This window comes from Cupressus sempervirens, chromosome 8 (genome assembly GCF_028749045.1).
Source record: "Cupressus sempervirens isolate cs-2001-9-10 chromosome 8, ASM2874904v1, whole genome shotgun sequence".
NCBI lineage: Eukaryota > Viridiplantae > Streptophyta > Pinopsida > Cupressales > Cupressaceae > Cupressus > Cupressus sempervirens.
In genome coordinates, this window is record NC_143125.1 from 428,765,244 (window position 1) to 428,792,254 (window position 27,011).

At 33.2% G+C, this 27,011-nt stretch overlaps 1 pseudogene; it reads left to right on the forward strand.

The window, feature by feature from the left end:
- The first annotated feature begins 261 nt into the window (after positions 1–261).
- On the forward strand, positions 262–3,757 carry LOC149543065 (phragmoplastin interacting protein 1-like; annotated as a pseudogene).
- The last annotated feature ends 23,254 nt before the right edge of the window (positions 3,758–27,011 follow it).

Sequence of the window (27,011 nt, forward strand, 5' to 3'; positions counted from 1 at the left end):
TTTGTCAAATTTGAAAATATGATTGAAGAAATGATCAACAAAATTGAAAGAAAAATAGATAAGGATTATCCTTCCAATTGTTATCTGTCGGAAACTAATGTGCTAGCTGCATTATGTTTTAGTGGTCATCCTATTAAATCTAAGAATGTAAATGTTGAAGAGGAAAATATTTTAATGGCTGGTGAAGTTTTAAAATGTCATGTAGAAGATAAAGAATTAGATGAAGCTATTCATAATCTTGAAATAAAGAATGATTAATTCATGGTATCAGACACATATGGATCTTCTACAATTAATTCAAATATTGAAGTTTTGAATTCAGAGGAACATTTTCCAGATTTAACAAATGCTGGATATAAAGAGGATGTTTTAGTTCTAATAGAGTCTACGGGTAATAAAGAACCATTCAATTTTAGCCCAGGCTTGAAATCTGAAGTTAATGATGCTTGCAATTGTTTTTATGCTAGTATTCTTGATCATTTTGTTGGCAATAAAGTAAATATATGTGACTATTTTCCAACAGTATATACTAAATCCGATGATTGTCTTTATCCTTCACAAAAGAAATCAGAGCATGTGGAAAATTTGGATACATTTTTCAGCTCTGGTTTGAAATCAGAAGTTGTTCTTGACAGTACTTGCAAAAGGTATGATGACATTTCTTTCCTTAAGGATTTTTAATATTTTGGTTTTGCTAATCCTAATTTGAAATATGATATCTCTACTAAGGAGGATGATGGAACAAATAGAAATGATAACGCTGAAAAAGATGAAACAAATTCTATTCTAGTAATGCATCTAGAATATGTTGAATATTCCTCTCCATCAAAGAATTTTGGGTATGCAAGAAAGGATGTACATGGAAAGATAAATGAATCAGAGATCTATAATGAAGCATGGCTGTTTGGAAAGGTCTTGTGGGTCATCATGTTGCAGATAGCTTTGGGGCTTAAGTTCAACAATGAAGGAGTGGCTAAAGGTTACCAATGTTGTTTTAGATTGATGGAGTATCTTCCTCTATTTAGAAGAGGTTCATATTTTTCTCTTCCCATGAATGGCCACATTTGAATCTTTCCTTGCTTTTGGTCCTGCTGGTGAGGTCTCCTCACCTTTTGTAAATAAATTTCCTTTTCAATTTTGGTGTGACTAGTATAGCCTTTCCTTACTTAGTTAGTTAAGGTTTTCTCCTACTTTGTTTCAAAATTTTCATGCTCCCCTCCTCCCTCCCTGTATGCAGCTTCTTGTTGTTTTCTTTGGTCTAGACTCTGTAACCCAATGAATAAGGCACTTGTCTCACCAGAGAAGCTGAATTCTTCATGCACTTTGCAGTACATGATCCCCCAGTTGGAGGCAGCTATTGTCTGACTTTTAGTCACCTATTTATTTTTGGAAATATTGGAGTCATGTGGTCTTGTCAAGTCTGGTGTCTAGGTCTAAGTCTTCCCTAGGATAGGAAATCTTTGCGAGATTTCTCTTTCATTGCCTTCTTGCTTCAAGTCGGGTGGGATGTTTTTAAAGTCTCATTATGTCCTCAGTTTGGGTAAGTCGTAGGTCCCAACCCGAAAAAGATTATGATTCTTCAATTGATGATCTTTTCAGTAGAAGAATGATTGGGAATTATAGTTTCTAGACATTCAGAAAGTCTTAGATGAAAAGTCTTCATATGAATGACACATTGACAGAATTAACATTGAAAGATTCTGATTTTATTCCATGTGATAGTGTGTGCATTCAATTGTTGAGGCCTCTCTTATACTAAATGAATGCATTGATAATAGAGAAGCACAAATTACAGTGAAAAATTTGTTTTATATTAAAAATATCTACAGGATAAGAGGATCATTGGACATTGTCCTAAAAGATTGAAGAATGAGAAATTAAAAGTATGGATGGCATTACAATTGCATTCTCATATGATGATACTATCTACAAGCATAAGATATGAAAGGATGTTTCCTTGAGAAGTACACATTGTTTATCTTAACATCAAATATGTGTCAACATAATATCTTTTGGTTGATTTAATTTTTAGAAGCAAAGCATAGACAGTCATGGATTGGATTGCATTTAAGATCATTTGAAGTATTTTTGGAGCAAGGTTCCATTATGGTACTTTGGAAAGAAGTTTATTATTTAAATTCAATTCTCTAAGAACTTCTTAGTGCAAATTGATTCAAGTAGTCACTATAGAAGGACATGTTATTTATCTTAATGTCAATAGCATTGCATTTCTCTAAATGATGATAGTAGCAGAATTTGGGATAAGTAAAGATCAAATTGTGACTAGCCTCCTTTGAAGATAAAGCAAATGGAATTAGCATCTCAAAATATACGATGGGTTCATTCCATAACCAGTGATCATTTAAAGGTGAAGTTGTTATCATTTGATTGTATGAATGGTTTGTATAATGTTTTAGAACTCAGTCATTGCATTATAAAGCAATCTATACAGCGAGCTATATACATATGCTGCACTTTTATGCTCTCGAGCCTATGTTAAATGCAATGTGCAGACATGAGATGAAGACAATAAATCTAAAAATTGGGACAAGAACGAGTGGCAACCTCTATCAGGTCCTTGGTGTTTTCTTCAAGCATTTGGCTTGATCATTGTTTTCTCAACAGTAGGCCTCAATGCATTCTTCCTGAAGTTTTGTCTCTAGGTTCCTCCTAGAAATCCACTAAACACTTATAGATTGATCATATGGTAGCTTATTGTTGTACCAATCATCCGTGAATACAATTCATATTTGTAAGACAAAAAATCAATAAAGAAGGTGGGAACATTTTGTTGGCTCTCTCTTGCCATCTGCATTGCAGAGCTATTAATTTGCATTAAGTTTGGACATGGTCTCTACTCCACTCCAATGCCTTTATAGATTTTAAAGTTTTGGTTATCCTTCACAACTGTGTTTCTCATCTTTCTAATAGGTTGGTTAGTGCAGTTGCATAAAAACTTTTGAACTATGGTTAGAAAGAAGAAACATTCATAAACAAGCAACATAATTTGTACACTCATAGTAGAATTGAAGACCAAGGCTGGAATATCAGAAAGAGTCTCACTAATTCAAAAAAGTTGACACTCCGTGCTGTTAAAAAAGAAAAAAAAGAAAAAAAAAAGAGGAAGATTATTTGTCCAATGTTTTTGCCCTTCATAACAATGAAGTTGGACACTTCAAACAGTTTGACAGTGTTACAAATCCCAATGACTATTTCTTCTTTCCCAAAACTAGTCAGTCAGCAACAACGCATAAAGCATCTAGCAATGAAGACTAAAGCTGCTGCAAAATGAGCTTTGGCACTTGATGGATCAAACATGGGTGGACGATTTTTGAAAATACAGAAATACAAAACTGTCAAGAGTTATAAGAATGATAAGCATACTGGCTTTAAGCCAACTAAAGTAGATGATTCAAACAGAGCTTACATTGGAAATTTGTCTTGGGATATAATAGAAGATGATGTAAAAAATCTTTTCAAGGATTGTGAAATATTTTCTATACGATTTGAAATGAACAAGACAACAGGGGAATTCAAAGGATATGGTCATGTTGATTTTTGTGATGATGTATCCTTAGCAATGGCCTTGAAACTTGATCAAGAGGTGGTTTCTGGAAGACCCATTAGAATTTCTTATGCTGTACCAAAAAGAGATAAAGAATCTGATGGTTTTGCTAAGTCCGCTTCAGGGAAGAAAAAGAGATAGACATGCCATAATTGTCATGAACTAGGCCATATTTCTTCCTCCTGCCCATAGAATCAGTCCACTAAAGGCACAGATGCAAATGGAGATAGTTGATAGGCTTAATAACTTATTTCTTTGTAGAAAAAAGTATAAATTTGATGATCGAGTGCAGTTAATGCATATTGGGCTATTTTTGGAGTACTACCGTAAAATTGCAAAGAAATATGAAGGAATCAAATATAATGAGAGCATTGTTGATAACTGCTGCATGTAACTTGTTTCCAATCCTTGTTCATGGTTGATTATTTGACTAGATTCCTTTGGTGTGGATAGTTGGTAGCTGTGGGGATGGCTAGAAGCATAGCAAAGGATGCAACTAGTGTAGCTATTAAAGTTGGCAAATTGAAATCATCAAATAGCTATTTGACAGCTCATCTTTATGTTATTGGAGGTGATAATTGGGACCCACCATCATTTACCAAACTTGCACAACATCCATCTTATTGAGCAAGGTCAGATGAAGGGACAAGGTCATATTAGTCCCTCTTTATTGTAATTTCATAGTCGCTTGTCACAGGCTTTTTGAATTCTAGAATTCAAAAAACTTCACATTCTTATGAAGGTCATATATTGTAACCTCTATAAAAACTAAAAAAAAGGAAACAACAAGGGGGTGTTCGACCTTTTCTAGATACAGTCAGAGAGCTGGAGTAGGAGGGGGAAAGAATTGTTGATGTATCAAACTTAATATTGCAGAGCCAATAAAGAGGATTTTATGTCAATGGTTTTCTATTCCATTTAATTAGTCATTGTTTCTTTGTGTCTTTCTTTTTTTGAATTATAGAAGGAGAGAAAAGATGTTTTATTCTTTTGTCATGAGGATATGAATTGACCACAATAATAAGTGCTTTGGGGTATTCAGAGAAAGATTCATTAGAAGTCTCTAATCATCTCATTTATTTTTCTGTTAGCGTTTACTGTAGTTTAACTAAATGCTGAGTATATAGATTCATAAGAATTGTGAGTTCTATTGCTTGGTTTATAGATTAGAAAGTTTTTCTTGCCTGGATTAAGTCATGTTTAGGCTTAATTCAGTTTGCCTCTTTTGCTCTCGCGTTAAGAGCGTACCTTGTGTTAGTTTAGGAGAGAAACACAATTACTTGAACATTATTCACATAGGGAGCTATACCTTAATTCAGAGGGAAACAAGTTATTCTCAGAAAAAGTTTCCCAACTATTGTGTAAAATTGTCCTTCATTACAAATTGGGCGAATTAAAAGGAGAATCAGAAGAAGAACAATCTGTTTACCAACAAAATATTGATGATAGAAAGAGCACCAGTGGAGGAGCATTCTTCTTATTCAGAAGACTTGTTACATGGACAAGCAAGAAGCGTAGTTGTACTTCCCAATTTATTGTTGAAGCAGAGTATGTTGTTACTACTATCAATTGTACAAACATTGTATGGATCAAATAGCTACTAAAGGGAATGAAAGAAGAGATCATTGAACTAGTGACACTTTATTGTGATAATACAAGTGCTATAAATATCACAGAATCCTATTATGCACACAAAGACAAAGCACATTGAAATAAAGTATCATTATGTAAGGGAGTTGGTTCAAGACAAAGATATGAAGATGGAATATATCAACACAAAGAAGAAAATTTTTGATATCTTCACCAAAGCATCACCTAAGGATGCTTATGAGTATCTGAGAGGTAAACTAGGAGTGATACTCTTGTCAAAGGCTATGCAAAAGACAAAGGGAGTACCCTGCATCAAACAAGCTAACATTCATTTTATACAAATTGATGTAGTGGATTTTTACTTTAGGAAACTGCCTAAAGTAATTACGGAATTGAATTTCAAATCAGTCACAAGCAAGGTGACAGAGGGAGAAAATTGAAGAGCCTAAAAAAGCCTATGATTGCATACACCAAAGATACCAAGTGCTGAATATATGTCTTTGGCATTATCGTCAAAGAAGGAGAAAGTATATGAAACTGATCAAAAGGGAGATGATCAAAGCAAAAAATCACGAGAGAAAGTACATTAAACCAATCAAGTGCGAAGTGAGAGTACATCATCAAACGATCATAAGACTAAAAAGAAAGAAAGATGAAGAAAGCATAAGGCAATCAGAGGAAGGATTGGAACAAAAGAGGTAGATATTCTAATATTCTATTGATCCATGGAAGTAGAGAATGTTATGTTTTGTAGCCTAAGAGGGAGTTGCTAATAGAGGAAGAAGTTTTATTCACAAGCTTTCTTTTTGGTATTGCCTTATTTTTTTAACCTAGCTAGTTTACCATTTGTTTGACTGGTTGATCAGTTTGGTTTGCTATCAATGCCAAAGAGGGAGATTGTTGATAGATGATTGAAAAGATCATTATTATTGCTGAAGAAGTATTTTCAAACATTGTTTTGTCACTGATGTCAAACCTACTACATGTTGGTAAGATAATTACTTATATGTTTCAAGCACTATCACTTAGTTGATTGATGAGGAGGATTTGATCAACAAGATGTAACAAAAGTACCTAGAGGAAAGGTTGAGTTATGATTATGTATTGAAGTGTAAGAATTAGTTAAGATAGTGGTAACATAATGTATTGATGATCTACTTGGGGTTACAAAATGATTGGTTGCACTTAGAAAGTTTATAAGAATAAGGTTGGACAAAGTTCATTTGCTAAGCTTGATCAAGTTGATAGAAGGTGCCAAGAAAAGTTAGTGCAAGCCGAGCAAAAAGTTAGTTGGAGCTGAGTGAAAGCAATTCTAGTGGATGTCGAGTAAACCAGTGGATGCCAAGCAAGTTAGTAGGTGCCAAGTAAGGTAGTTGAAGCTGAGTGATTTTTAATTGATGCCAAGCACTAGTAAAATCTAATTGATGCCGAGTGATTTTACAATAGATGTCAAGTACCATAGTATGTGTCTAGAATCAGTAAATTGATAACGTCAAGCTGCTACATTATGAAAAAGATTCAAGATTCACCAATTAAAAGCTAACAAGTTTGTTTTCTTGGAACTTGTAAATTAGGAGGAAGATAAGATTGATGAGCTAGAGGCACATTATCTTATGTAAAATTTTTTGGAAGTGAATTCAAATGGATTCTAGGAGAATTTTCTAGAGTAGACAAGATATGACATAGATACATTGTATACTACCTAATCCATTGAAAACCCTAATATTTTTGATGGCTAATGAGTGAGAAAAAGAGTTCTAATTTCCTATATGTAGGATATTTGGTCATGAAGCAAAGGTTAAGAAGTCAAAGGTTGGAGAGTTTGAATTTTAAAATTTGACAAATAAGAGGGTTTTCTTTATCAAGTGACTCAGGAGAAGAAGTTTGGAATGGCGAACTAAGAAAAAAGGCTTAATGAGGATGAATGCTTGAAGGGTGAACAAGCTATCAGAGCTGCAAAGATTGAAAGCCAAGTAGAGTTGAGGACTGAATAGTGATCTGTAATCTACAAGTAAGGTTGTAAGTTGTATAAGATCAAAGCTCTACTGTCACTTGCTAACAATTGTATCAGATTAGGGTAAATCCTTTGGAGAAAGGTTGACTTAACAGTCATTGTAAAATCCTTTAAAAGAGTGGCATTCCAAGTGAATGGCCTAAAGTCCTCTAACAAGGCTCACTTTTAATAAGGTAATTAGAATCCCTTAACTAGGTCACATTTAACAGTGTGTGTTGTAATCTTTAACAGGGTTGGCCTTTAACATGGCATCACTTCAAAAGAGTGAAAAAGGAGTAGCATGTTATTGGTGGTTTTTCCCAAATTGAGTTTCCACATTAAATCATTGTGTCAAGTGTGCTAATGGATATGTTGTGTTTTATGCTTTACATTTCTACATGTTAATATTACAGTAACATATCAGCTTTTGGTTAACACACAATGAATGCATGCATGGTTAAGAATGTTATATGGGTTTATTGAATTGTGAAAAGTTTTATTTGTACATCTAGACCTTGAATAATTGATTCACCCCCCCCCCCCCCCGCTCTCGGATATTCTAAATAAATTCCAACATTTACACCTTTAGGGTCTTTGACTCACTTTGACCAACATTGATTGGAACATAACCTTGGTCTACATGACCTTAATTGAACACACAATTACATGAAATTGAAATAGCTATTTCACTAATCATATGATGACTTAAAATATACTAAAATGACTCAAAATTCAATGGAGATGGTCAAGGTGCTCCTGCACCACATGGCTCCTACACCTTGTGAATATATCTAAAGACATTCTTGAATAACCATGTGCTAGTTGTATCACCCTTACCATTTCATTCTTCTTTATTTTCCCTCTTACTTATTCATTTTTGTAATCATTCTAATAAAGACACCCTTATAATGGGACAAAAAAATAATAGATAGAAGTTCTATCACCATGCCTTGACGAAATTATTTTAGTGTGTAGGTGGTGTTGATGTGGACAAGCCCAAGCTTAGTTGAAGGTGGGTGCACTATTTCAAGTGTAGCTACTAGTAAGTAGTAATCATGCATGAATAGGCCAATAGAGTGAAAGTAGAGCAACTAGATGTGGGTTGAGATGCTAGGTGTTAAGAGTAAAGGACAATGTTAATAAATTGTTCCAAGAAATCATTGTTAGAGCAAGCCCTAGGTTAATGTGTGGGAGAAAATGAGTCTAGGTGATTCCTTGTGCTTAAAATATAAAAACTATCCACTGGATGACAACACTAGCATTGTAATTTTAATAATAATGATTTTGCTAGTAGAAATATCTAGAATAGTCATTCTAAGGGATACATGTAGTCACATGGTTGATCAATGAAACCTAAAAGAGGAGAACTCAGGAAACTACATAAACACTAGAGTAAATCACTATAAGGAGTTTTCTAAACTAGATTTACAAATGTGTAAGCTTTGGAAATTGTGGAAAAGGCATTTTCAAAAATAAAGGGGAAATGAGGATGATTTAGGAATGAATGCGCAAATTGGTTGGCCTAATCTTATGAGCATGATTTGTGTGTGTATTTGTAAATCTTGTATAATCTTGCAATATTTTTTTTATTATATACAAGATGCTACTAATGCTTGTATGTTTACATTTTGTATATTTATAGTCCCAATATTTTCCTAGGAAGAAAGAATGCACCTACTAATATGAACCCAAAACAAAATGATGAGACAATTGCTAGATTGTGGTCTCACTTTTGAAGAAAAGTTGATAAATGTAATTGTCCTTGAAAAAATTGTAAGGGCTTAAAGGATCAAATAATTTTAATCACAATAGCCTAGAGTCATTGTAGATGACATGGTCACTTTGAAGGGGGCACAATTTTTGTTGATTGGTGAATGTGGATTTCAAATTGGAGGAACATGGAGGTGCAAATATTTTAGTTGAGGATAATTCTCCCATGGAAGAAGATGATCATGCATCAGAGAACACAATTGAAGATGATGGTATTGGTGTGGCTAATAATGTGCTAGATGACATGATTGAAGAATTGTGATGTGAATATCAGGATTTAACTGTGTGATTTTGAGTCAAACTCGATGACCCATGTTTCATGAGTAGTGATTCAACATGAATCCATCTCTCATGAGAATAAATGGAACACTTAGCACTCATTGGATCTAGGTGATGCTCACAGGGGTGAAGCACCGGGACTTTCCGGGAGGTCACCCATCCCAGTACTACTCCAGCCTGAGCGCGCTTAACTACGGAGTTTCCTCCACAGTTAAACCCAAAGCTTGCAACCCCATTTGCAAAACCTTCACCAAGTGTTGTGCCTTATGATTGAAGAAGATGGTATTGACATAGTTGATCAAGATGATCATGATCATGGTACTAGCATATTTGATAATGATGATAAAGATGGTCTTAATATACCTATACTTGAGAAGGAATACAAGCCCCTATACCAAGGCTCCCAAACAACTCGTCTCTTTGCTATAGTGTTGTTGGTGAACTTGAAGGTTATGAATAGTTTTTTGAATGTAACAATATCACATTTGCTAAGGTATGCCATTTTTATCATCTTCAATGTTAGCATACAATATATTAACAAATTTTTTTTTTTTTTGTAGGTTGATACATGAGTTTTTTACACCACCATCAAACATTATGCCTCATTCATACTGAGAATTATCTACTTTTATGAATCAAATTGGAATGAAGTATTAGACAATACATGCATGTCCCAATGATCACATTATATATCACAAACAACATGAATTTGCAACACAATGTCTCATTTTTCATATTAGTAGATATCCATTACATCAAATTACAAAAAAGGTGCCTCACAAGATTCTTCAATACACTGTCATTATTCCACATCTTAAAGGATTATTCAGATGCATTAGCTAGGCACAATTTATAGATTACCATGCATATAATAGAAGTCGAGATGACATTATGTTAATGCATGTGGATGGTTATGCATTTAAGGACATAGAAAATAGGTGGCCAAGATTTAAAGAAGAACTTCACAATTTGGAAACTTTCATTGGTAGCAAACGATGTCAATCTATTTGGAAATATGAGATCTATTTACTTAGTGTGGCCCATTTTAATTATTAACAATAACATTCCTCATTGGATGTCCATAAAAAGGGAGCACATAATGTTATCAATGATTGTACCAAGTATTTTTTCATTTAATAGTTATTTAAATTAATTTATAAACACTACAACAAAATGGTCATAATAATTATCTAATGTTTTTGTTCATTCTACTAGGTAAGTACCAAGTTAAAGATATGAACATGTATATTGAGCCCCTTATTGAAGAGTTATTGAAGTTATAGAACGAGGTCATTATGTATGACATCTCTAGACTAATAAGACAAAGACAATTTTAATTCCATGCAATGCTTGTATGGAAAATACATGATGCCCCTGTGCTAACTTATTTTTGTGGTATGTTATATTGTTAAAGTCACATATTTTTGCTATGTTATAGTGCTTACACATTATTGTTGTATGTTTAAGTTGTGCATGAAAATTATACATGACCTTTTAGGTCATCAAATAAAGGGAAAATTTTCATGTCTAGTTTGTGGTCCAAAGATGAAATCTCATCATTCAAGAAGTTTTAAAAAGTAGATGTTTGATGAGTTTAGGCATTTTCTCCATAATAATCATAAGTATCGAATTACTAAAAAATATCTTTTTAATGAGAAAGAAGAGACAACATCAAGGTTATGAAAAATGACACCTCATCTAAATGGAAGTAGGAACACAATAGACTAAATCGTCTAGGTAATGTCAGTCCATCTAATGATTTTTGTTTGAAATTTATATTTTGATATTGTATTTTATTAAGTAATGATGTAATTGATGCTCATGAATGTGGTCAATGCAGCAATGACCAACTTTCTAGAGGAGTACAAAGTTGTCATAGCCAATTTAATCAGTTGTAGTACTATAAGGATCTCTCAATCATGCATTTATTTGATGCTATGCATACTGGAAAGAATGTAATAGAGACAATATGGAAAATATTGGATGGAAGGCATGACAAAGAAAAATTGTCAAAAATTGTAATGACATTTATGAATCCAATCATGAACTAAAAAAATTCATTGAATCAAATAACAATGGAGACCACATAAATACGAGTGTCCTTCCTTGGTTATTAATGGAGCAAAAAAGTCATGCATTATAAGAAGTCATAATAAAAAAAAATTTCACAAGATTCACTGCAAATATAAGTAGTCTTGTATCAAAGAAAGATGATTTTGGGCTAGATTGACATACCTTTGTCAAGGTAAGTCATGTTCTCTATTTATAATATATTTGTAAAATTGCATGTACTTTTTATTGTATTATTTTATAATATATTGAAAATATCATTTTTTAATTATTTCAGTATGTCCTACCTTTATCCCTCCCACACCAGTTTGACAACAGTGTTAAACAAGTTATATATGATCTTGAAAAAATACATGAGGTTAGAAGTGTTATTTCTTAAATTTTTTGTGCAAATATTATATTTACAACTTGGTCTACTTTTGATGAAATTTATTTTATTTTATTTTTTTAAATCTTGATTTTCTGTCTTTGCATTTTGAATCTCTTTTAGGTGGTTATCATCTAAAGAAATTAATAATAAAGATATAAAATATTGGAAGAGAAAAATTCTCCAACTTATGTGTGAAATGCAAGTGTCTACCTTCAACTTTTTTCAGTGCTCAAGAATGGTACCTCATACATCAATTTGAGGAAATTGAATTGTGTGGGCCTATACAACCTAGGTCAATGTGGATGGTTGAGAGGCACTTAAAATTTATGAAGGGCTTGGTTTGGTAGAGAGCACATCCTAAAGGTTATAAGGTGGAGGGATATATGGTATTCTAGACCATGGTGTACATTAATGAATATCTTTCCAAATTTGTAGCAAATATTTATGTAGATCACATTTGATATCTCAACTCTATTAACGAATTCGAAAGGGAGTACTTGATAGGGATAGGTAGATTGAGGTAAGTCGGAGGTAATTGTAATATGCTATTGTAGTTTATTAATTCTTATAAATCTTCAATATAAGTTGTTTGTAAGTGGTCTATTTGTTTTCTTTATAGTTGGTCATAAGTGGGATGCACTACATTTGTATATTGTATACAATCTTGATTGGAAGATGGTATAGATTCAACAATCTCAAGAAAATGCTCACTCATTAACGTGGGATGATGTTGCATAATTGGTTAAAGAAGCTCATTGTAATGAAGATTCTAATGTTATGCCAATGGTACTTGATCTAGCATATGGTTTAAGATGTAGAAAGGTACATATAAGATTATTAATCATGACCCATAAGTTTAATATCAACTCACAGATTGATGCAAATAATCTTGACATGTTTGAATTATTATAGATAAAACATCACAAAGCTATGTACTACCATGACGGTAAATTTTACATTAAAAAAATAGACAGAATGTGAAAAAAACTTATGATTCTAGGATAAGTGCAATCTTCGAAGTCCCTAATATTTCATTAAGAAATAACATACATCCTCAACAATCTAAAAATTGAAACTATGAAATTTTGGATGATACACTTGAGTGTGACTTTAACTCATTCAAATTAGTTCTATTTGTCATCAAATGGTATAGGCTACAGCTGAATCAAAATTATCTTGATAGGATTGTTATTGAACATGATATTTGATTTATAATAATTAATACAAGGTCATTTGAGCATGTTGGAGATGAGCCCTATGTTCTTCCAAGTCAATGTGAGAAAGTATTGTACTTTGGCATTCTACATAAAATGGGTTGGTAATTTGTCGTTAGACATGATCTAAGAGAAAGGTCAATTAGGTATAATGTGATGGAAGAAGAAGATATTGAATAATTAGAAGATGAAGTAAATGATGATCATGAATGACTATTATTACACAATGATGATGATGAAGAAGATGATGGTTCTAGCGATGCTAATGATGATGGTGATGATGATGACAATGATGGTGATGATGATGGTGATGATGATGATGATCATAATGATGAAGATGATGATGATCAAGGCTATAATGGTGATGAAGATGGTGGCAGTGTTGGTGGTGATGATGATGATGATGACGACAATAATGAAGGGGACAAGTATGATGATGGTGGTGATGATGATGGTGGTGATGATGATCGTGATAGTCACGATGATGACATGGATGAAGAGGATGATCAATGACATGATCAATGAAATGTATGTTGAGGTATGATCAATGTCACGTATGAGGTATTTATTTATTCATAGAATTATTTTTTCAACTTGTATATTTTTATAATTAAGTTATAATGTGTTGAAATCTAATGTCACAAAGTATATAAAATCATTTTGCATAGGTACCACACATAAAGCAGAGGCAAGGAATTAAAAAATATACAATGATTTTAATGAATGTATCATGTAATTTTGTCTTCTATGTAATTTGTAGCACACATATCATCTAATTTTTGGCTAACTTTAGATAAATGATTTAAATATGCAAAAAAATTAATACCTTTGACTAGAATCATGCACAATGACACAGATCTATAGGTATAAGTCAATAGACCCTATAGGTACAATTTATTATATGGATGTCAACTCTTTACTCTCCACATCAACTTTAGTCCTACTATGTCTCTCATTTTACGGATTGAAGGTATCACCAAATAGGTATTTGTCTGATCTAGGTATTTGTCTGATCTATCTTCCTCAAGTAAGGAAAATGCAAGAATACAAGAAAAAAGTGAGACATCTAGTAGGTCTAAAATAGGGAGATCAATTAGAGGTCAAAAGATTAGAAGAAAATTCAATAAATGAATGCAATTTTTTCTTATTGAGGGGGGTCATGTTCTTATGATAATGAGACTAAAGGTGACATGAAGGTTCCCTTAAGGTACACACATCTTCATGAAGAATGGGTACCCAAGGAACTACCTCCAATTAACACTATTTTTTCTATTAACAGAAGGATATATCACATAGCTCCATATTCATTACATGGTTTGGGTTTATTTTCTATGGATGACATAAAGGTAAGTTATAATAAAGTTGTTGAATTGTTGAAGTATGTAGGACCTTGTTACAATTACAATAATCGGATATAAATTGTGCAATATAAAAAAAATATGTGTAAGTATGCATTGTCAACAACTTATATACAATGCAAAGAAAATGATCAAAGTAAATGACTCATTAAGTATATTGATGGAAGGCCAAAAGCAACAAGGAATATTGTAGGTTTTATAAATAGTTCTCACCTGTGTCAACTAATAAGCGGTTGAATTGTATATTTAAAGCACATGAGCAAAAAAATTTTTGTGTATGTGTGATAAAATCAATAAGTGTAAGGGAAGAACTTTTGATAGATAACAATTTGAATCATATAGATACAAAAAAATTCACTATCATGGGACTGGTAAGTATAACATATTTTAAACCATTGCTTCCAATTAATATTGACTCCAATATACAATCTATTGTTTTATTAATATTTTTTTTTGGTAAGTTTATTACTTTCATTTCTCTACTAATTGATAAGAATTACTAATCTTTGTCATAGGGCGACATGGATCCACCACAAGGCATGGGCAGGGATGTTCCTAACACACCTTCAGCAAAGGTAAACCTTAATTAGTGTAATTGTACAAATTATATAGAAACAAATGTCATATTATTATGTTCTTTTATTTATGGATTTGGACTTATTTTGATATAATTTTACTAATATTGATGTCACAACTTGATACTTATTGATAAGGAAAAGCAAAAATGGCAATAGATCAAATACGATTTGAAATTGAGGTAGCAAAAAAGTATGCATACGTATGCATTGTCAGCAAATTACATATAATGAAAAGAAAATGATCAAAGTAAAAGGCTCGCTATTTATATTAATGGAAGGCCAAAAGAAATAGGGAATATTGTAGGTTTTATAAATAGTTCTCAACCTATCTCAACTAATAAGCGACCAAATTGTATATTCAAGGCACATGAGGGAAATCTTGTTTTTGTATGTATGATAAAATCAATTAGTGTAGGGGAAGAGTTTCTGATAGATTACAATTCGAATCATGTAGTTACAAAAACATCACTATCATGGGACTAGTAAGTATAACATTTAAACCAATTTTCTCCAATTAATATTGACTCCAATATACAATCTATTATTTTATTAATAAATTTTTCTGGTAAGTCTATAACTTTCATTTCACTTCTAATTGCTAAGAATTACTAATCTTTTTCATAGGGTGACATGGATCCACTACAAGGCACAGGCGGGGATGTTCCTCACACACCTTCAACAAAGGTAAACCTTAATTAGTGTAATTGCATAAATTATATAGAAACAAATGTCATATTATTATTAATTTTTATTTATGGTTTTGGATTTATTTTGATAGAATTTTATTGATATTGATGTCACAACTTGATACTTATTTATAGGGAAAATAAAAAATGATAGCAGATTAAATGTGATCTAAAATTGAGGTGACATTTTTAGATGTCATCACATGTAGCGTTGACCTCAATTTCATGGCTACTCAGTTGATAAATAAATATAGTAAAGAAGTTCATACCCTTGTCTTGGAACAAAACAAAGTTTGAGGAGATAGAGGCACTCAAAGATGCATTTATACATAGAGTCAATTATATGAAGGTAAGTAGTGATTAATCTTAAGCAATAATAAAAATTCAATAGATGTTTATATTTTATACTATCTTATGGATCATGCTCTAAAACATGACATGTTCTTCCTACAAGAATTTTTGACCCTTGTGAAATGTGGTCAACGTGTTGAGTTGTAGTGCACAACCTTCATGTAAATAATCCTTAAACCTTTATCCATTCATTTAGCCTTTACATGCATTATTGACCCAACCTACATTTGGGATGCTTATAGTACCCCATTTTATCTTTATCCATTGTAAATGTGTTTGCTAACAATGTTTTCTTCAGTTCATGATGAAGTGTAGATGCCTCCTTCAATCACCACTCCAATATTACCAACTACATTCTCGGCAATAATGATCTTGTAGACATCTTTGTCTGTACCAACTACAACTAGAAAAACCTTGTTTTTTTATATATATTTTTTTGATTAAGTAAAATAAGTTTTTTACAGGGGTTCCTAAAACCCACCAGTTATCAACATAAATAAACTTAAAGTTCAGGTCTAGCTACCAAGCAATAGAAAAAACAATAGGCTTAACCTGACCAATGAACAAAAGCAAAAACCAAAAAGCCAAAAGCCAAGTAACAAGCAAAAACCAGGAGAAGCGATTAGGGGACAAGTTCTTTAGCTAGCTCCAATTTCTTTAGCTCTATCTCTTCCTTGGGCTCAGCCTCATCAATCTTCAAGTGACTATCATCATGAGAAGCCTCTTCTTCCCTCTTCCTCTTTTCCACTCTCCTTTTTATGCTTGGGCTCTCCTCTTGCAAAGACACCTCCTCCTCAATCACCCTGGTTTCCTCTTTGTCCTTATCTTCCTTCCCCTTTTTATTTTCCTCCATCAACCTATGCAACTAAATGATGTTATCATTTAGATCTTTAATTATGTTAAGGCTTTGATTAGCCAAGCTATGAAGCATAGTCTCCATCCTTACCACCCTTTTTTCAATCTCTAAAACCCTACCCTCTAGTTTACCAATTTTGACATTCTTACTCTTCCCTTTTGGCTTACCTATCCCAACAACTTGAACTTGATTTCCTCAATTTCATGGAAGATCCATTTTATGGACTAAAAGTTGTCCATAAGGCTATTTTTGGCATTGTTAAGGAGGTTCATACATTTATCGAGCACTGTCACTAAGAATCACCGGGGCTAGATCAATAAGCTCTTCTAATTGAATTTTTCCATCCCTTCCCTCAAGCACCTTTGGGTTGATATGTTCTCTAACAAGCCCCATTCTCACTGTACTAGCATGACAATTCCTCCATACAGATTTTCTTCCCTTTTCATCTAGAGAAACTGTAGTTTTAACCAAGCCCTCTTCCTCCATACTCTCTTCTAGAGCTTCATAAATTCTCTCCTTACCCTTTCCATGAACCCTCTTAGCTTCCTTCTCCCCTCTTCTTTTCCTTTTGACTGAGCTCTCCACCTTCCTACTTGCATGTGCCTTACTAGATCCTTCCTCTCTCACATTGTCTTCCCTATTTGTGTCCATCCCCTCATCCTCATCATTATACTCATCATTTTATTCCTCCTCCTACTTTATCCTTTTCTCCAAAACTTTCCTTGGATTATTTTTATTCTTCTTACCCATATCCTTCATGATTTTCACCATCTCCTCTTCATCTTTTGAGTGCATACCTACACTATCCTCCATGTCCAATGAGAGGTAGGAGCTCTCAGTTTCCTCAGAAGAAACTGCCTTTCTGGGCAATAGTCCTTCTATGAGTTTGAACTTTAAAATTCTCATATAAGAGTACTAAAAAATCCTCATAGAGGACAGGGTTAGAGTATACTTTCTTCTTATAATCCATTATACTTTTATTAGCAGAGAAAAACAGATAGTAGGGAATGGAGATCTTGGTTCCATACCTGAAATAATTTAGAATAATGAAATGTTGGGTTTGAATCCTATCAAATCTAGTGTTGAGCATTATGTAGGAAATAATTTCCTTTAGGAAAAATCTCCATAGCTTCTTCATAGATGTAGGCTCATATTAGGCGCCCGTCTTCACAAGATCCTTCATTTCCTTTGGGTCCTTAGCAAAATCTTTCACTGCATTCAAGGATATTTTCTTGTCCTTATAGAATTTGATGCCTTGGTTAGGGGAGTTTATCACCTTGAAAATAGCCCCTTCATTGAACTAGAAGTCCACCCTATCAATCTTCACCTTCCCCTCTCTCCGTGTCTTCACCATTAGGTTAGTAATCTTCGGGTCCTAGCCATGAAGTTTTTCAATGAAGGATGAGATACCACCTTCCCTCAATTTTTCCAACACCTTTGAACAACTCTTCCACTTCTCAACTTCTCCCTCTAGCTCCCTTCTATGTCTCTCCCCTACCATATTGTTGCATACAAAATAATAGAGACTTCGAGCTCTCTCGTTTCTATGAGCCAAGACCTAGTTTTTCTCCCAGAACCTGTACTTGACTTTCACCTTGGAAAAGAAAAAGATGTAGTAATTACCATAAGCCCTTAAGATTTTCCATAAAATCTGCTGATAAACCCCCCAATTATGATGCCTCTAGATCAGCTCGTGTCAAACTCTCATTACTTTATACGTCCACTTGACAACATTAACTGCCATAATTACACTTTATGTTTCTTGTTCTCCCCTGGATCCTTTCTAGCTCAATAATTCTTTTTGCATCCACTAGAAAAACCTCTCCACTTGACCATCTTTGTACATGTCCCTCCTTACTACCTCATTTCCCATCCATCAACAGCCACATTACCTTCATGGTAAACACGTGACACAAAGACCTTTTCAAAGAAAAGAAAAATATTTTTTGTTACCTCTATCATATTCTTTATACTCCATGTTGGAGGGTGTTCTACCCTTAGGCATTTAATAATGTTGTTTGAGTCTCCCTCTAACCAAAGGCATTTGACCCAACTTCTTTAGCCAATTTCTTAGTTTGAAGAGCAGCACTAGCTTCTGCATAATGATTAGTTTGAAAACCCAAGGGGAAAGTAACTACCACAATACCATACCCATGACTATTTCTAATCACACCTCCACAACCCGCCTCTCCTGAGTTGCCTTTGGCTGCACCATCAAAGTTGGCTTTGTGCTAGCCTTTTGGGGATAAAGACTAGTTACACTCCTTTCTTGTCTGAGAATCATTAGTTCTAACATTATCACCTGCAAAAGGGTTAGTACCTTTTTATAAACATATAGTTTTCTAAAAGGACATTTTGAATACTTCTAAAAATAATTCTAGCTATTAGGTTAGCATCCCTAAAAATTTGGTTATTGCATTCCTTCCATATACCCAACCAAAATGAGGCAAGGTGCATTTACTAATATTTTAAAGCCAAGAACCCCTCCAAGAATTGATTTTGTTGTGCTAATCATGCATTGATTTATTTTTCTTGGGTGCATTTTATACTCATGGACCTATTTTGTGCACTAATCTATACACTTATAGCTGATACAACAACATAGACCAATACTACTGAAGCTTAATCATTTTGTGCATTAGCTTGTGTTACTAGTACTAGTTTGTTTGTGGGGTCATTGTTGTTGAACAAGAAAACTATGTTTTCGTTAAAAGTACTAAAGCTTTCAGGTTCTTTAAGATTGTTATTATTTACACTATAGTTGTAGTTTACTTATGCATAACTCATTTTGGACTGATAATCCCATTTTTTTTTTTTATACTCTTTTTTAAATGGCATTGTAGCTATTTGGGCCCACCATACGTAATAGGTACATAGCTTCATATTATTGGTACAATATTTTTATTTTCTTCCGTTTATTGTACCATATTAAAGTTATGTATCTAATAATTTTGTTTTTTCAAAAAAAGTGGAATTATTAGGGGCGTAAATTTAAAAAATAAGCTCATTACATCTTTAGAAGACCTCTTTGAAAAAACATTTTTGACAGTGCCCTACTTCTTAAAAGAGCATCCAAATATATAAAGACTGTGAGGAACCACTATAGAAGGGCTCTAAAGGATAACCCAAAGTATGAGCATCCTCCTATGATTCCACCAATTGAATGAAATGAAATAATAGAAGATGCAAAAGAGAAAAGGCTATAGGAGGAATTGAACCAGAAAGGGAAAAAGAAGGTATGCCATGATAATAATAAGTAAAATGTAATTATGCACTAATTATTGATATTTGTATATATATAATCTAACAAGTTTAAAACTTTTCATATACTACAGGATACATCAGAAGCTATAGAAGCGAGAAAACATAAGGTTGGCCAACACAAACTTGGCTCTGGTGGCTAAATGAAACTTTACTCTCGACTTATAAGTAGAAGCAATGGAATTTCATCTCAAATTTTTTTTATATAAGATTGCAAACAATTTTGTTTAATCAAATCATACATGCAAAACTGATGATATTAAGAAAAAATTACAAGGCACATAATTCAATGTGGAGCCAATAGATGAAGACAAAAAAATGCCTTGAAGGCTATAAAGTCGTGGTTGCACACTTATGCCAGGAATCTGAAAGCCATGCTGAAGAATTTGGTGTACCACATGAGACACAGTTAAATTGGTCAAATGAGAAATAAATCAAAATGAATAGTTGAGAAATTTAATGTTTGGTGTTATTTTCCAACATAAATTAACTATTTCTATTTTATATATCAAATAATGCACATGACATTTTACTGTAGCCTTCAAATCCTTTCACAAAACTCACTTGTGACAAAGGCCATAATGTACATCATAGTGGTGGAGGTATTAGTTTTATATTGAAAATAAATTATGTAATTATCAATAGAATTAAACATCTTCAATTGCAATTGGTCTATAACTTATTTTTGAATATTTTAGAGCATGTTGACCATTGTGGTGAACAAGTGGAGCATGTTTGAAGTGTTCAATATGTTGAGGTGGTGGTCAATCAAAGTGTTACTATACATGTTGTGACATTGTCAAATAAAGAAAAATGCATGTTATGTTCTACTGGTTAATGAAATACTTGTAATAGTAAAAAAAAAGTATGTTAATTTAACCCATTTACTTGTTATTGCAGCAGACCTCCCTTTAGTGCAATAGCCTTGTGCTCCTCAAACTTGGATGAAGCATCATAATTTGACATTACAACCACAAGAGGAGGAGAATGAGGAAGATATTGATGCTCCTATTAGCCTTTTCCTTAAGAAATCTAAGAAAAACAAAAAAAATGAAATGATTTTTTTAAATGCTCTTTGATAAACTTTGTTGGATAATGAAAGAACATTGTTTTAAGTAATTATCTATGAATGTTGTGTATTAATATGAAATTTTATGTCATGTTAATAAGTATTTTTATGTGTTAATGAATTCTTAATTAGTGTTTAGTATTAATGAATTTTATATCATATTAATGAATGTTATGTGATTGTATTGATTGATTAATGTAATAGTTCATAAATGGATGAATGAATGAATGAAGTATGTAATTATATGTTAATGGGAAATTTAGATTGATGTTAAGGGGAGGGGGACCGAGTGGGGGGTGTAGTGGGGTGAGTCCAGATGAGCTTCCACCTTCATGTGGCTGGTCTTGTTAAGTAGAGAATATCACAGTTTTCTCAAAACCAAGTGAAGCACAAACTAACATACCTTCATTATTTATCAATTTCATTCATTCTAGGTCTTTTCTCATAAGTGCATTTTGAATGTTTAATTTTTAGGAAATCATCAAATAAAAAACTGGAAGGGCCAATACTCAACTTGTCTGGCATGATTTCGCTTCATTTTGTAAAAGTATTCTCTTCTTGAATACATCAAATATGCATAGTTTGTGAACTATTTGAGATCTTATTAGTCTATTTCATTTTTCAAAAATCCTTTTCTTCTAAAAAACTAACATTAAAATCATATTCTATTTCATATGCAAATAAATTAGTATATGGACACATTGACAAGGCTTGCATATAGGGGTGCTCCATGTTTAATCTTGAACAATTAATTTGTGCTTAGTGATGATGCTTGAATTATTTTATCTAAATTTGACTATTAAACTGTGAGTTATTTTAAGTAAAAATATAAAATTGTATTTGAAGGTTGATTGAAATACTCTACTCACACTTATGTTATATTGAACTAATTTTATTAACAAATCATATGCATGATGCAAACACAAACGTAATTTGATAGAGTTTTAGATTTGGGTAGATTAGTTTAATAGCTATTTTAATGGTATGTTTAGACAAAATGTGGACATCAAATATTCTTTGTGAAATTCATCTTGTACTCATTTTACAATCATATCATTCCTTGACAAGACATCTAATTACCAAATTCTATAAAAAAAAATTAAGTTTCTTGTCTACGATTCCACACTTTGCATGATTTTCTACCACAAGATTTCCAACATATTTTTGTCACAAAAATATCCCTCCATTTTGCTTAGATGAATTTCCACACCCTATTCCAAAGCTCTCATTTTGACATGAGTAGGGAGGACATAGGTAGAATTTTTGGCTTTATAAATTTCAATTGCTTTTGTTTAAATTTTTTATTCTTTTACATGTATTTAGTACAAAGCTTATGACCATTCAATTCCATGGGGCAATAACTCTTTGAGGTGTTATACCAACACCATGCACCTTATTAGTGCTTCTACATTTTGGATACACATCTACAAAAACATATGCAAAGGTGACACTTGAAAAAAAGTTCCACCTTCATCATGCTTTATGGATGTTCATACCTCTTTCTAAAGCTTCCTGTGTTATTACTTGTAGGGAGAGAATTTTCAAAGGTCATTAAATCTAGCTTTATACACATCACATAAATTTTCTTGAGATTTTTCAAACCTTTTTTCAACAATTTTTTTAATATCTGACAATCATTGCAATTCATGATATTACATTTCTCTTTAAAATTGTGATATGATCTTAATTTGAAAACTCATCAATATGATTTCCTAAGTATAAAATTTTCAAGTTCCCTCATAAATGATACAAATGATTAATTGGAATTTTAATTTTGAATAAATTAGTATACTAGTCATTTATATAAGATAGTTGTGAAATATATGAATCAATGTTTGGATGTTTTGTAGAGCTTCTTTAAAAAACCATTCTCTGCACATTCTCTAAGAGCTCAGTGTGTTGCTAGAGTTGAACAAGAATTGACATTTCTAACTTTGAAAAATTTGTAAATTGCAATTTGAATGCATTAAATTGGAACTGAAATTTACATTAATTCAAATTTGGTATTCCCATTTATTCCAAATATTAGAATTCAATCTTTCATTAAACGTATGGAATTGGAAAAATTCTCATCCTAAAACCAATTCCACTGAATTGAACATTAGAAAATAAAATAAAATGTATAGTTTTCAAGTACACCTAGCTATTTTATCTATTTGGTTTTCATTTTTAGACAAAATTTGAGATTACCATCTTTACCCAGTTGCTATGCTTGCTACTCATAGCCTTACCTAATTGAACATTTGCTTGCCCTTGCCACATAGGTTACAAAAAATTAACCAGTGTATAAGGCAAGATTCAATTATACATTTTGACCTTCAAACACACACAAAAATAAAGTATCGTAGAGGATTATGATGTTTAAAAATGATTGACACATTTCTCACAAAGTACCCTCGCAACATGTGATAAATGTCAAGTAAAAATAATGAGAATTGATTGAAAGGTTGTTGGTGCAAGCTCTTGAAAAATTATCTACAGTCTCATTTGAGCTCAAATTCTCCATGAAAAATATGAAATCTACACCAAAGTTGAGGTCGTGCAGTTAGCCAATGATTTTTGTGTTCAAATGATTTGTGTATAATCAAGGTGGAAGCAAGACTAATGGATGTATTGACAGACCTACATATTACCCAATAGATACAGATTAATAATAGTGGACGAATGTATACACAATCAATATAGGAATATGCATTTAGCAATCTAAAGGCTATTAGAGAATCATGTCCACGAGATCTAGATGAAGAAGTATAGTTTTGCAATCAAAACACAAGGTATAGTCCAAGTTGCACCAAAAACCAAAACTACCACATTACATTAACCTTCAAATCATTAAATGAGTAATCAATGAATGAACAGTCTAATAGACCACTTTGGAAAAAATGTTGCCTCCAACATTGAAACCATATGATAAATGGGAATAGCAGATGCCCAAGCCATAACCTAGTTAAATTGGTTTAGTTGTTGATTACCTAGGTTGATTACAAATTTCTATAGAACTATCATCAGATTAGGCACAATAAAACGAACAATTAGTTGTTCCCAGCTAGCAGGATCAAATACAATTTTCCAAGGTGAAAAAATTGCATATGTAGATGCGTCACTTGCATTCTAGGCATGAAGCACATTCCCCAACTAATAACGAATGGTTGGATATTATAAAGGCTCCATACATTGGCCCAACAATGGAAGCGAAGGGTGTAACCACGCATGTATTGGCACAATCTCCCTATGAGGATCCCAAGTATCTACTACTATTGTTAGTTTGGGCATCACTATATGATCTAGAATGTTATGAAGTACTGAATTTGGTAGTAACTTCTCCCATGTCTACAAAAGACATAGCATAGGTTCAGGGTTCCTTGGCTCCCAAGAATTCATAGAAGCTATTCTCACTACTAGAAGAATAACTTCAATGAAGAGTTGAGTGTAAGGAGTTGAAGAAGCAAGTTATTCTTTTGTGTAAATGTCGTAATCACGAGGCTCATTCCCTTGCAGAAGTCTCTACCACAATGACATTACCTCTAAACCATGTAGAGGATGTTGAAGTGGCTCCCAACCTTGAAACACTCTTATAAGTAATGGCAAAGCAAATCTAGATGCAATGCATGACAAATTGCACAACTTGTAGTGCTTTCAATATTGGGGCTGTAAATTCTTAAAGCCACTTGCAAGTGATTCCAATGTCATAGTACCTACCACAACACTTTTTTGAATTCTATCCAGTGCTCCCATAATATCCTCTATATTGTCTATCTATTGTTTCCATCATGCAGTCTCTTTCTAAAGTTGCTTCTTCTCCTGATATATTGTCATAGACTCTCTCTCATGCCTTAAATTTTGATCAAACTTCTGAATATTTGCCTCTATCATATCAAAAATAAACTTCACACAGTTTTGTAACTCTAGCATAGGTGTTTGATCCTTGATAGCTTTGATTTCAGAATTTCAGCATTCAAGTTTTCTCTTCATTATATGTTTGGTTTATCAATGTTTTCCTCTAGATCAATTATGAAGCATCTCAACTAGCTGCTCCAACGATGCAACGACCCACCTATCTCCAAATTGTGCAAGCACTTGTTGTTTTACAGAATCTAGATAGATATTGACAGTTCCAAAGCCATAAACTTGAAGACCATCATGTGTGCATCCCACTTTAGGGAAAAATTGGATGTCATGTTCTTGTGCATATGTTTCAATCACTTCCTTCAAAATCAACCGAGGTGCTCCCATGGAATTATTCAGGTGAATCCCACTGCTCATGGAAGCTAAGGCTTGTTGTTGAGCATATGATGTTGCTACTTGTTGTTGCTGAAGTGCCTCAAATTGGCATTGCTTTTTCAACCTAAGATAGCTTTCATTCTCTCCAGCCCTAGGCTGTTCCACAATCATACCCTAAGACACTTGCAAGTGATTCCAATATCATAGTACCTACTGTAACACTTTCTTGGATTCTATCCAATGCTCCCATAATATCCTCTATGTTGTCTAATTGTTGTTCCTGTCATGTAGTCTCTTTCTAAAGCCGCTCCTTCTCCTTCTGGTATATTGCCACAAACTCTCTCTCTCATACCTTAAATTGTGATCAAAATTCTGAATATCTACCTCTACCATATCTAAAATCAACTTCACATTGTGTTGTAACTCTGGAATAGGTGTTTGATCCTTGATAGCTTTCATTTCAGCATTTCAACATTCAATTTTTCAAGTTTTCTCTTCACTAAATGTTTGGTTTATTAATGATTTCCTCTACTTTGATTATGGTGCATTTCAACTAGTTGCTCCAATGATGCAATCACCCATCTATCTCCAGATTATGCAAGCACTTGTTGTTTTACAGAATCTAGATAGATACTGATGTTTCAAAGCCATAAACTTGAAGACCATCATGTGTGTGTCCCGCTTTAGGGAAAATTTGGATGTCATGTTCTTGTGCATATGTTTCAATCACTTCCTTCAAACACAACTTAGGTGCACCCATGGAATTATTCAGGTGAATCCCACTACCCATGGAAGCTGAGGCCTAATGTTGAGCATATATTGTTGCTGTTGAAGTGCCTCAAATTGGAATTGCTTTGTCATGCTAAGATACATTCTCTCTAGCCCTAGGTTGTTCCATAGCCATACATGGACTGGCTTCTCATGGATTGGGTATTTAGAATGCAAAGTAACACCTAAAGATAAATATCTAGACTAATCACCAACCAGGATACTGTTGGTGATTAGTCTGGATATTCATCTTCAGGTGTTAATTTTTTAAACCATCTATATTCATTGAAGTTTTGACCAAAATTGGTCAAAACCTAACCAAGCTTGGTCAAACTTTTGACCAACCTACCAACAAGGACACCATCATGGGTTTGGCATCCTGGTCAGATGGGCTAGGATTTTTGACCAACATTGGTCAAAGTTTCGACGACCACATATGGAAAAAGGTAAATGTCAATTTCTAAACCTTAACCAAGGCTCGACCAACCTTTGTCAAAATTTTGACCAAATGACCAAGAAGGATACCGTCGTGAGTTTGACATCTTGGTTGGATGAGCCACGCTTTTCGATCAACAATGGTCAAAATTTTGAGGACCACAATGGCCAAATGTAGATGTCAATTTTAACCAAGACTTATGTGGAAAGTTTGACTCGAACAAGGATTCATCAAAATTTTGATGGGAAAGATATTGACAAGGCTATTTGTGGATCATTCGACTAATTTGGGTAGAAAATTCAACCAATATTCATCGAAAATAGAGGCACATTCTACTAGTGAACATAGTCATGAATGCAACATATCAATCACACTAACAATCTCCCACATGCTTTGGCAGGGCCTAGGATACTCCCCTAAAGGAATACCATCAGGATTCATGCTAACACCCACTACCTGCCTTATTGACAACCATTGAAAATAGAAGAAATAGAGAAATCATTTCTTTGATGACCCAAGTCTCTATATGTTGGGTGGATATTTTGCAATTGGTAGTTTTAGGTAAAACTAGTCACA